The following is a 13,220-nucleotide window of genomic DNA, read 5'->3' on the forward strand; positions in this document are numbered from 1 at the left end:
ATGACCAACAGGAGAAATACAGAGAGGCTTGGAGAGACTTACATCAACTGATGCTGAGTGAAATGAGCAGAACCAGAAGATCATTATACACTTCAACAATGATACTGTACGAGGATGTATGCTGATGGAAGTGGATTTCTTCAACATAGAGAAGAGCTAATCCAATTCCAATTGATTAATGATGGACAGAACCAGCTACATCCAGAAAAGGAACACTGGGAAATGAATGTAAACTGTTATTTTTACCTTCTGAATCCAATTCTTCCTGTGCAACAAAAAATTCGGTTCTACACACATATATTGTATCTAAATTATACTGTAATATATTTAACATATATAAGACTGCTTGCCATCTGGGGGAGGGGGTTGGGGGAGGAAGGGAAAAAATCTGAATAGAAGTAAGTGCAAGGGATAATGTTGTAAAAAATTACCCATGCATATGTACTGTCAAAAAATGTTATAATTATAAAATAAAATAAAAAATTAAAAAAAAAAAATTAAAAAAAAAAAAAAAAAAAAAAAAGAAAGAAAACACCCACATCCAGAGAGAGAGACTGAATGTAAATCAAAATATACTATGTTCACATTTTTTCAAAAAAAAAAAAAAAAAAAAAAGAGGAAATACTGGTCAAAAGTAACTTACATTAGAAAGCTTAGGGTAAATAAAATAGACCTTCAGTGAAATTCCTTGCCAAATTTTATTGGTTAGGGAGAGGGTACCCTATTCTCTCCATGCTCCAGAAGACATTTAAGACTGGCCTGTGTCCATCCGTCCTGACAATTGTGTTTTGAGTTATTTTCCTTCTATAAAGATGTGGGTTTTTTCTGTCTTCCAATCTTTCTTTGTTCCCTTTAATGCAAAGTGAATCTGGGACTATGACGTTAATCTGAGTGAGATGATTATATTTTCTTTCATAGATAAGAGTTTGGTATAAAATCTTTGAAGAATAAAGCAACAGTCACCAAAACCATTTGTTATTGGCTAAGAAATAGACTAGTTGATCAGTGACATAGGTTAGGTTCACAGGGCAACATAGTGAATAAAAATAGCAATCTAGTGTTTGATAAACCCAAAGATCCCAAATCTTGGGATAAGAATTCATTATTTGACAAAAACTGCTGGGAAAACTGGAAATTAGTATGGCAGAAACTAGGCATGGACCCACATTTCACACCACATACTAAGACAAGATCAAAATGGGTTTAAGATTTAGGCATAAAGAACAAAATCATAAATAAATTGGAGGAACATGGGATGGTTTACCTCTCGGACTTATGGAGGAAGAAGGAGTTTGTGTCTAAGGGAGAACTAGAGATCATTATTGATCACAAAATAGAAAATTTTGATTACACCAAATTAAAAAGTTTCTGCACAAACAAAACTAATGCAAACAAGATTAGAAGGGAAGTAACAAATACCTGTTAAAATATTATTTGGTATGTGTTTGGGTCTGTGTGTGTGTGTGATTATGTGTACCATATTCACTGATTTCTGATGCTTTTCTAGAAAAAAAGTACTGATGATAGGTAATCACAAGATTTCAATGACTTTTTTTGGTCTCTTCCATTTCAGATCTATACTTTCCAAAAAACTTTTAGCATTCTTATTCACACTCAGCACTACACTAAAATCACCAGGTAACAGATTTGTATGATTTTATTTGAAGGATTTTATCAAATATTTTGTAGAATTTCCTCATTCATCTTCTACAGTAGATACTGGTACATAAACTGAAATTATTTGTATGACCACCTTTTTGAAAATGCTTACAAGGGCTTCAAGCAATGAATTTGGTCAATTTGACCAATTTGGTCAAGATGACCAAATATCTGATGAAATTAGGATTCTCCTTGCACAACCAAAAATCAATCCTCTAAACCCACCTTCTAATTTACCTCTCTAAAGATAACCTGTGAGCCATCCCTTGATTCAGGTGCAACTTCCTTCTGCTTTTTTTTTTTTTTTTTTTTTTTTTGGTTTTGATAATGGCAAGGATCTCAAAATTAATAGGATTCAACTCTTCCTCAATACGTATTGAGCAACTAGCAAAGATCTCACATGTAGTACGCCTACCTGTCGCAAAGATATAGTTTATATACTATCCCAAACCTGTGCTTCTTAGTATCTCCTTGCCCTCTTTCAACATCCCTGCCAGCACTGTGACAAAATGAGGTGTTTTTTCTTACTTCTGTCTCCTGGGTTACTGTGGCCACTGTACAAGGGAGTCTTTCTGCACTTAGCCAGGCTGACATGAAAAGAAGATGCCCTCTGTTATGGAGATCCTATCTGGAATCACCCAGGAGGATGTAATTTGGCAGAATCTGGGTTCTGCTGCCAAAGCCTTTGAGAGTCTTGGGTCATCTGAGTGACATGAAGGTGCACCAGAACAGAAAACATTCTTGTTTAAAAAAAAAAAAAAAGTTTCTCGAGGACTATGCAGTCCACTGTCTGGCACATGCTTTCAATGACATAAATAAAGTAGGTTTGAGACAACAGAATAGTGCCAACTTCAGTTCTATCATAGACCAAAGCTATCAGACCACTGACTCAATAAATGCAGAATGCCCATCGTGGCTCTGTAATCTAGGATTACAGGAAAGTTTAAGATGAGAAGGACTCAAGCAAAGAAAGAAAGCAAAGAAGGAAGGGAAGGAAGAAGTAGTAAAGGAAGGGAAGTATTTTTAAGTGCTAAAAACTACACAAATATAACCTCACTTGATCCTCCCAATGCAATGAGGTGACTGCCATTATTGTTTCCATTTTTAGTGAAGAGGAAATCAAGGCAGCTAACTAGCTCAGGGTCAAACAGCTAGTAAGCATAAATTTGAACGTGAATTTTAAAGTTCAAGCCAATTCTGTCCATGACACCACTGAGATGTCTCTAAAGAGGTAAGTTCCTGAACATAGTAGTACTTGTCAAGCTACTTTGGATTCCCATAAGCAGCTGGGCAACTAGGTGGTACAGTGGATAGTGTGCTGGGACTGGAGTCAGAAAGACTCATCTTGATTTCAAATCCAGCCTCTGATACTAGCTGGCTGGGTGACCCTGGGCAAGTCCCATAACCTGTTTCTCTCAGTTTCTTCATCTGTAAAATGAGTTGAGAAGGGAAATAGCAAACCACTCTAGTATGTTCACCAAGAAAACCCCAAATGAGATCAAGAAGAGTCAGACATGCCTGAAAATGACTTAAAAGTCAAGCAGTTAATCAGGAATGGCTCCAGAAGGGAGAGATTTGTACAGGAAGGATTCCATGGCAAACGAGAGAGAACCAGGGAAGCCTTAAATCAGGCCGAGGAAAGCAAGCACGGTTAATGTGGGAAAGACACCAGGCCTCATGTTTGGGGCAATATTCCAACTCAAGCTGAATAAAGCGGGGTTTGTCCTTGTACAAGACAAGGAATCAGGCAGAGGTCATCTAGATGACCATATTATATGTATAAGTGGAAGGCAGGACAGTAAGGGAAATAAAAGAAGGAGCAACTTGATTCTGAGAAATAAACCAAGAGCTCAGTTACTAGAACCAGAGTACTGAATCAGAACAGGAACAGAAGCAAGGCTAAACTGGGAAAGTCAAGAGTAAAGCCTGGTTCTTATCCCAAGGAATCAGCTTTGTCCCAGCTTTGGCTTAGGGAGGGCACTAAAAGGGTATGAGGCTATGAGAACGAGACACTGATGGGTTTTTGTCATTACACAGTGAACTGCTTATGTCCTTTTCCAATGTGACTGTCTGAAAGTCTAGGCTTCTTGCAAGTCTCACATTTATTCAGCAAATATTTACTGAGCACCTGCTATCAGCAAGGTACTAAGCCGAGTACTGTGGGAGATACAAAAACATCCAGCATAGAATTTCTGCACCCACGGAGTTTATAGTCTAATAAGGGAAAATATTACTTTGGTAAATCTGTGATTTCATCTATATGACTTCTCAATTCCCTGATGCAAGATACAACTTGTCTATGCCTTCTCATCCTGAGTGATTTTTGTCTATATAATTCGACATTTTGTCTATATAATTCGACAAATCTGTGTCAAAGAAGCCAATTAATATTCTAGAGGCTCCTTCCTGTTTTACTATGTGGAGGTATTAATATACAATCGGATTTTGCAACTTAAAGAATAAATGTGAATTGGAAAAGAGGTTTCTAACACTGTGCTCTGTCCTTTGATTTCTTCTACTATTGTGATTAAATGCAGGTGTCCAGGACTTACCTAGCTAGCACATATTGCAGAAGAACTTGTTTTCAATAGCCAATATTTTTCTTGATAGTCATTCTCTCTCTCTCTCTTTCTTTGGACATATGTGTGTATGTGTGTGTGTACACATACAAATATGTACATATATATATATATTTAATAGTACTTTTATTTGTTTCACTTACATATAAAGACAATTTTCAACATTCATTTTTGGAAATATTTTGAGATCCAAATTATTTTCCCTCTCTCATTTCTCTTTCCCCTCCCCAAGATAACAACAATCTGATATAGGTCATCATACACAATAATGTAAAAGAAGAAACAGAACAAAAGGAAAATACCATGAAAACAACAAAAAAAGTGAAAATGGTATTTCATCTGCATTCTTTCTCTAGATGTGGATAGCATTTACCCTCATGAATTTTTTGTAATTGTCTTTGATAATTATATTGCTGAGAAGAGCAATTATTGCACAATGTACAGTGACTTACTGTTGTTACTGTGCAGTATGTACAATGTTTTCCTGGTTCTGTTCTACTATATATGTTTTTTAAAGGTTTTCTTTCTCTAGTGTTCTTAAATAGAAGGGAATAGAAAAAATAAAAAAGACAGCGAGACAAAGATGATCTCTCTGGGAGTGGTGGCACAAATTCATAATCTCTGGTAATGGGAAGGCTGAGATTGGTAGACCTATTGAGCATGGAAGTTTTAGGTTACAGAAGACTCAATCCAGGGTCTGTACCAGTATGGCATTCACACAAGAAGCCCCTAAGAACAAAGAGTCAATAGGTTAACTAAGGAGGAGTAAAAGCAGCTGAAGATTAAAAAAAACAGCAAGTCAAAGATTGTGCACTGGAATTTGAGCAGTTAGAGCAGGGTAGGGAGATGAGAGAGAAACTAAGTGTTTTGTGAATCATAATTTTTTTTGTACCTTCATCCTTTAATTCATATTCCTAGAATTATTTTTTTTCCATGCTTGAACAATTTAAGTGTCTCCCCCACCACCTTTCTAGGGCCCTCAAGTCTTAAAGTGTCTATGACCAACAGAAATGAAGTCCTAAAAAACAGCTAGCCTTCTATCTTCAAAGAAATATTTATTTCTATCTAATTCCTATCTTTCAGGACTTCCAATATGTGGAACGAATGACAAAAAGATATGTTAATCATCTGCCTTCTAATTCTCCCCACCTCTGCTCCTGCTCATCTACCCTTAACATCACTGTCAAAATAACATCCCTAATGCAAAACTCTGATCACATTACTTCTTTGCTCAAAAAGACTCAGTTAGCGGCTGCTTATTTAATAAAGTTCAATTACCTCACTCTGGCATTCAAGGTATTCAACAATCTGGCTTCAACCTACATTTCCAGCTTTATTATCGTTTATATCTATGAACCCTACCTTTCAAAACCAAATTGAACTCCCAATTGACCTATACCTCATGCAGCTTTTTAGCCACTCTTTTTAAAAAATCCTATTTTTAAAAAAAATCTATTTTATTTCCAATTCAAAGAACAAAACAAGCATTTTCACAACATAGTACTCTATCTTTTTTAGACCTGGAAATGGTGTACTAAGCACCTTTGCCTACCAAAAGCTTTTCCCTTGAACAAGGTCTAAATGAAGTGGCAATTCTTCCAAGAAACCTTTCAAGGACTCTCTAATACCTATTTTTCTAACTTACATCACAATTGTTCGTGCATACTATAGTAGGTAGCACAGTAAACAGAACACTGGGTCTGAAGTCACGAAGTCTTGAGTTCAAATCTTTCATCAGACATTTACTAGCTGTTTCCCATATCATTTTGTCTACTTAACTTTCTTGCCTCACTTTTTTTCAACTATAAAATGGGAATTATGGCATCTATCTTCCAGGTTAACTGTGAAAATCAAACGATATATTTATAAAGCACTACGTAAATGTTAGATATTGTTGTCCATTCAATAACAATGTTTAATGGAATCTGAATGAGGGAGTTATAAAACACAAAGATGACATAGGACAAGAAGGAAAGGTAAAAGAAGGGGCTGTACCAGCCAAGGGTATGCTTACACGCATGAGCTCATGAATCCATCCAGATATTAATGTAACGATAACTCATTTTCCCAAGTGCTTTTAGGTTTATAAAATACTTTCCTCATTAAAATCCCTAAGACAGGGAGTTAATGAATATTATTATCCCCATTTAACAAGGAAATTGATGCTCAAAGAGCAACAGGTTAAACAATTGACTCAGGGTCAACTAGCCAGAAAATGTGAAAGCTAGAACTTGAATCCAGAGGTTCTAGATCATTAGTAAGAGGTAGGAGGACTATGTCACAGAATCACAGAAAGGAATCTTAGAGACCATCTGATCCACCTACTTCACTTTACAAATGAGAGAAAACTGGTCCAGAAAAGTCAAGTGACTTATTTATAAAGTCTCACATATATTATTGAGTCCCAGACCCTGCCCACAAAAAAAAAAAAAAAAAAAAAAAAAAAAAAGGCAAAATTTAAACTCAGGCGCTCTAATCCAAATTCATTGAACCTGACACAAGTTCCATGTTTTTCTGATTCCATTTAAGAAGCCAATGCTTCATTTTGTATCCATAATCCATAGCACAAACAGAAAAAAAATGTATACAACTGCCTCTTACCTATAAGAGAGTGGGGAAATCCCAGTGATGGATAAAGAGCTTCAAGAGGACAAAAGTTACAAAACAATGTTAAATGGAGCCTGTAGAAGAAAGTTTTTAAGTCAGTGGTACACAGTGTCATACTATACAATTAAGGGATTATAAGCATCCACACTCAGTGCACAGTGCTATGATAAAGGGGACTTTGTAAAAATGGAGAAGTGTACGAAATGGTGCTGTTTGACAGAAGAATGAATTAACAAGTATGTATAGATGCCAGCTACTATGTACAATCAATCTATCAACAAGAATTTAGTAAGTATTTTAGTAAGTTTTTTTTTAAGTTAGTAACAATTATTTATTACATTTATTAAGGGCTCTAATTAAAGATAATTAGGCTCTAAATTATGTGGTATTAAATGCAATAAAAATTTAGATAAAAGAGATGATTTGGGCTAAAAAGTAGGTAAGTTACTAAAAGAGAAGGAAGAGAATAGGAGGGGAAGTGGAAAAATAGAGCTACTAATGCACTGCTGGTGAAGCTATGAACTTCTTCAATCATTCTAGAGTACAATTTGGAATAAGGCTCAAAGGGCTATAATATTCTTTGATTCAGCAATACCACTACCACATCTGCATCTGAAAGAGATCAAAGAAAATGGGAAAAAAAAAAAAAACCAAACCTAAGTGTACACGAATATTTATGGTAGCTCTTTTTGAAATGGCAAGGAATTGGAAATCAAGGGGATGTCTATCAATTGGGAATGGCTGAACAAGTTGTCGAATGTGGTAGAATACTATTGTGCCATTAAATTGATGAGCAAGATGGTTTCAGAAAAACCTGGGGAGTCTTATATGAACTGATCAAATTGAAGTGAGTTGAACAAAAAGAACATACAAATAGCAACATGGAAATTGATCTGTGAAAGACTTAGCTACTCTGATTAAGAAAATGATTGAAATTATTTGTTCTATGAGAAATGATCAGCAAGATGATTTCAGAAAGCCCTGGAGAGATTTGCATGAACTGATGCTAAGTGAAATGAGGAGAACCAGGAAAACATTTTACACAGTAACAGGAAGATTATATAATGATCAATTCTGATGGACAAGGCTCTTTTCAACAATGAGGTGATTCAAGACAGGTCCAATGGTCTTGTGATGAAGAGAGCCATCTACAACCAGAGAGAAGACTGTGGAGACTGAATATGGATCGCAACATAGCCTTTTCCCCTCTTTTGATGTTGTTTGCTTGCTTTTTGCTTTCTTTCTCATTTTTTCTTCTTTTTGATCTGACTTTTCTTGTGAAGCATAACATATGGAAATATGTAACATATATTGGATTACTTGCTGTCTAGGGGAAGGGATGGGAGGAAGAGAGAAAAAATTTGGAATACAAGGTTTTGCAAGGGTGAATGTTGAAAATTATCTTTGCATAGATTTTGAAAAAAACAAACCTATTATTAAAAAAAAAAAAAGAAGAAAATGATTCAAGACAATTCCAAAGGACCCATGATGAAAAATGTTATCCATCTCCAGAGGAAAAAAACCTGATGAAGGTTGAAGGCAGATTAAAGCATATTTTTAAAATGTCCTTTATTTTTCTTGTTTGTGTGTTTTCTTTTTTGCAACATGGCAAATATGAAATACTTTGCATTATTTCACACATATGATCAATATCTTACTGCTTGCTTTTTCAAGGAACTTAAAGAAGGGCAAGAGAAAGAATACATGGAACTCACAAATTTTTAAAAAAATTATGTTAAAAAATGATAGGATTATATATGGTCATAAATTTGAACCTTAAATATCTCTAACTCAAAGGGATTAACTAAGATCATACAAGTAATAAGTGAGGAAACTGGTATCTGCACCCATTGGGTCCACTAACTCCAAAGATTTTTTTTATCATGTGTCAGATTATAGAATGATCCAAAAGACAGAAAAAGCCAAACTTCTTTGATGCAGGGAGAAACAAAAAAGCTGCTACAGGACATACCCACCCACATTCAGTATGACTACCATCAAAAATGTCTTTCTGATCCAGAGACTACAGTGTTACATTGGGAATCAGGTAATCAATTCAATTGGAAATTTCTTGCAGGAATGAAGAATAGAGGCTTATTAGAAGAAAAACAAAAGCACCATGGAACAAAATGTAACGTATAAGCATAACTTCTACAAATGTGTGAAGGGTTCTTTCAAACTCTGATTTTGGAGAGTTTTTTTGTTTAGAACTAGATTTCTGTTGGAGTTCTGAAATCAATCCCTGGCAGTCAAAGAGCTGCTGATTGGCAGACACATGGAGAATATGTTTGGGACATTCCAAGCAAGGTCATCAGCTATTGGCTCTGGACCAATAAGCTTAAAAGATGATTATAGATCAATTTGATTTACAACAAAAAACAGAACAGGAACGGTGAAAGAACATTTACGTTTGATTTCAAAAGAGCTAAAGGGAAAGGACATTAGACAACATAAAAAAGAAAAGAAAAAAAATGGAGGGAGAAAAATTTCTCAGCTCACTCAAAAAAAGCTTTGGCAATTCCATAGTCAAAAGGTATCTCTTGTCCAGCCCTGTGCGATAGTGCCCAAATTTCTGCTCATTCAGGTCTCTTCTCCTTGTATGTACCTCCTGCTGGTTGCTTGGCAACCCTAACAGCCCTCTCTAGCACATGTTAAGTATTAGCTGACAAGGAGCTTTGCTTCTGCCCACCAACAATGCAGTTTTCAAAATTGTCCTCATTTGGATTGCCAATTACTCGCAGTTACTATCATCCAAACCAAAGCTTGCTCTCCAGAGCTCTTCATTTGCCTGCTTGGTCTTGTGGTAAAATTTAAGAACTATATTTGTCATATCTCAATAATTTCCATAACAACAGACTGTCGGCAAAGACAAGATGATTTCATTGCAGGATCAAAACAGATGGGAGGAAAAAAAATCCTATTAAAACCATAAAGATCTTTCCATTAAAAACAGCCAGATAACAAAAGGAAAATATCAGTCAAGCACATTTTCCATTAAATTCAAACTAAAATATCACACTTCTTGTAAGCTCTTACCAAACATATGAACATATGTCATGTATAATGCGTGCACCTTGGTGAGATGATATACATTGTCTAAAGCCAGCAAGTTATGAAATGAACTGATGATTATATTAACCAGTTCCTTGTGGCTAAATTCAGATTAGCCAGAAATTTTATTTTCTTAAGCTACCAAAATAATACACATATTGATTTCATTTTGAACTTTCTTATCTAGAATTCCACTGAGACCTAGTTTAAGCATAACATCTCTTGGTTAAGAGGCTAATGAAGATAGCTATGTATCATGCTACCGAGTGGATTCTGCCCTTTTGGAAAATAAAAAGGGAAGCACCCCCTCAATAAGAGTTGTATAAAAGTGGGGTAGGCTACCTTGGAAAGATGGAGGTGAGTATGGAGTGGGTGGAGCTCTGTGAGTAGGAGGGTGGAAAATGATTTTCAGAAGTCTTACCAATCTGTCTACCAAAAATATCAATTTTGTGAAAGCAAGATCAGTGTCCACGTCACTATGACACACACTCACTCTCCAGTCAATCCTTGCCTTCCCTAACAAGGTAACTTGCAAGGAAACTTCTGTTCAAACTGCTCTCCCTTCCTGGACAGATCTGCTTTTCTCCCTTAACAGAGTGTGCTGAAATCCTTCTCACCCTTTAATATTTAGTTTATGGGTGACCTGGGAGCTTACCCTGTTCTCTCCTAGCCATAAATATATTTTCTTGCCTTAAACATACATGGAAACTTATTCATATATCTCTTAGTAATGTGGAATATATAATTTTGTATTAATTATTTCTTTATATTCCAATCTGGAAAAGTATCTGTTACAAACAATGGAGCATACAGACTTCTGAAAAGACAACATTGAAAAAGTCTGTCCACTTGTCTATAAAATCTCTTAACTAGACAGTAACACCCCAAATATATTAAGACCAATGCTCTCTTGGTAAACAGCTGCTGGGACATTTGGTGGGCTAAAATTTGATAAAAAGAAAAACATGTTTCAAAGACATACTTATTGGGGATAAGCAGATATGTAGATTTTCTATCAAGGGACTTTTATTAACTTTAGTTGATAACATAATCCTTAAGTCTAAGCATATAAGATATGGGGGGTTTCCTGAAAAGTACAGAAATAGATTCAAAAGCCCATGAGTAGTCTGTTGATTATACTGTCAGCAGAGAGAAGAGTTAAGACTTTTGTTTCTTTAGCCAAGAGAGTCTTCTCAGAAAATCAGTGTCTTTAAAAACCTTCTACCACTATCTTGTATTAGTTTATAAGTTTACAATTCTATTCTGTTTTGCTAAATCCTAGGCCTCTTTTAGCTTTTGAGAATTAGGAGAAACTTTCTACCTTTTGCATTTAAAGTTCTCAGACCTAGTTTGAAAAACAGGTTCATATACATAATCCAGTTTGAGAGCAAATCAGTTTAAACCAAGGACATTCTTCACTGTTAGCAAATCACTGCCTAATCCCGTCACCTAAATCTGTTTTCTCTTAGGGAGTCTATCTTGATGAGAATTATCATTTTGCTTAGAGTAGTGGCAGTGGTCTCAAAACTTTGTTAATAGGGGCCAGTTCACTGTCCCTCAGACTGTGGGAGGCCGGACTATAGTAAAAACAAAACCTCACACTCTGTCTCCGCTCTGAGCCCTTTTGCCATAACCCAACGGGCCGCATAAACGTCCTCAGCGGCTGCCATTGGCCCGAGGGCCTTAGTCTGAGAACACCTGAAGTAGACTATGTTTTTCCTATTTTAAAGGATTAAAAGGAAAACTAAGAATTAGCTGTTGATTATACATGTGGATAGCTAAACTGACAAGCTTCTAAAATTTCCTCCTAAAATATTTAAGTGGTAGAGGGGCTGAATTTGGAATCTTTAGTTCAAATTACTTATTAGCTGTGTGATCCTAGGTAAATCATTTTAAACTCCCGCAGATTCCATTTCTTCATTTGGAAAATGAGGGTAAAAAAATAGTATATAATTCTCAGGGTTCTGAAGATAAAATATTATTTGTAAAGTACTTTGCAAATTTTAAAACACTATGCAACTACAATTATTATTATTATTACTAGACCAATGGGGCAGAGATATCACCTTAGGTTTTTTTGTCTGGCCCAGCAACCTAACAGCAGATTGTAAAGAGCAGGTGTTTAATATACCTTTGATGAACTGAAGTAAATCAAGTTCTCATTTTGTATAAGATACTAAAGGGGAATATGCAAAAGATAAGAGTCCCCGGCCTCAAAAGGAGCTAATATTTTAATGTCTTAAAAACACATGGAATTTCACTTCTTTTGTAATCATAGGATTTCAAAGTAGGAAGAAATCTTGAAAGCCATCAAGTCAAATCCAAAATCAAACTAGAAATACTTTAAAATAACTTTTTTTTTTTTTAAACCAACACTCACTCTTGATTCGAAAGCCTTTAGCATAAAAGAATTCACTATTTTCTTCACATTGTCAATCTGTTATTCAGTAATTTCCATTCACAACCTAGTTTTGATCTGGAGTGGCCAAGCAGGACAAATATAATTCTTTTTTCCAGAAGATAGGACACTCAAAAGAAAATATACTCATCTATTTTCCATCTGATTATTACAAAATGTTTTCTTTCCTAAGAGTACCAAAGGATCATCATTACATGGAATGCAGGCAACTGCTCTTGCTTGAGGGTTCCAGTCTTCTATTCTCCAAGAGACGCTTCATGTCTCTTACTCAACTCCAGCTGTGTAGTGGTCCTTCTCTTTCTCCTATAAGTCATATTCTTTCACTTTCCAGTCTATCCCTGGACAATCAGATTCCCTTCTGCTTCTTTTGATCTTTTTGCCACCTTTATTTCTATCTTTATTTATTTCTTCTATTTGAATACTCTTCATAAATGTTAATTATTCAAGACATTTACTGAGAGAGTAATGAGGGAGGCATCCAATACAACATGCTACTCACTATATCGTTCAGTCATGTCTGATTCTTTGTGACCCCATTTGGGATTTTTCTTGGCAGAAAGACAGGAGTGCCTTGCCATTTCCTTCTCCAGTTTATTTTACAAATGAGGAAAATAAGGCAGGGTTAATTGACTTGCCCAGGGTCACACAGCTAGCACTCATCTGAGGCTATTATTAAGAATTCACAAAGATGAGTCTTCCTGACCCCAGGCTTAGTACTCCCTCCACTGTGCCCACACCACTCAATATGGGAGATACGAATGAAAGGAGTGATCTCTCAGTCCTCTACCTCAATTAATGTAATAAGATGTCCTGCTCTATGCTAACTGATTAGGTAGGGATGCTTCTTTTATTGAATTACAGAATCAAACTAAGGTAGAAATGAGACATGAATAAGGCTGACGCAT

General features: G+C 35.8%; 1 protein-coding gene across 7 annotated transcripts in view; it reads right to left on the reverse strand.

Moving 5' to 3' along the window:
• Window positions 1–13,220, reverse strand: part of TDP1 (tyrosyl-DNA phosphodiesterase 1) — a 145,442-nt gene that overhangs the window by 48,234 nt on the left and 83,988 nt on the right. The gene's annotated exons all lie outside the window — the stretch shown is intronic.

Source organism: Sminthopsis crassicaudata, chromosome 2 (assembly GCF_048593235.1).
Source record: "Sminthopsis crassicaudata isolate SCR6 chromosome 2, ASM4859323v1, whole genome shotgun sequence".
In the NCBI taxonomy this organism is placed as follows: domain Eukaryota; kingdom Metazoa; phylum Chordata; class Mammalia; order Dasyuromorphia; family Dasyuridae; genus Sminthopsis; species Sminthopsis crassicaudata.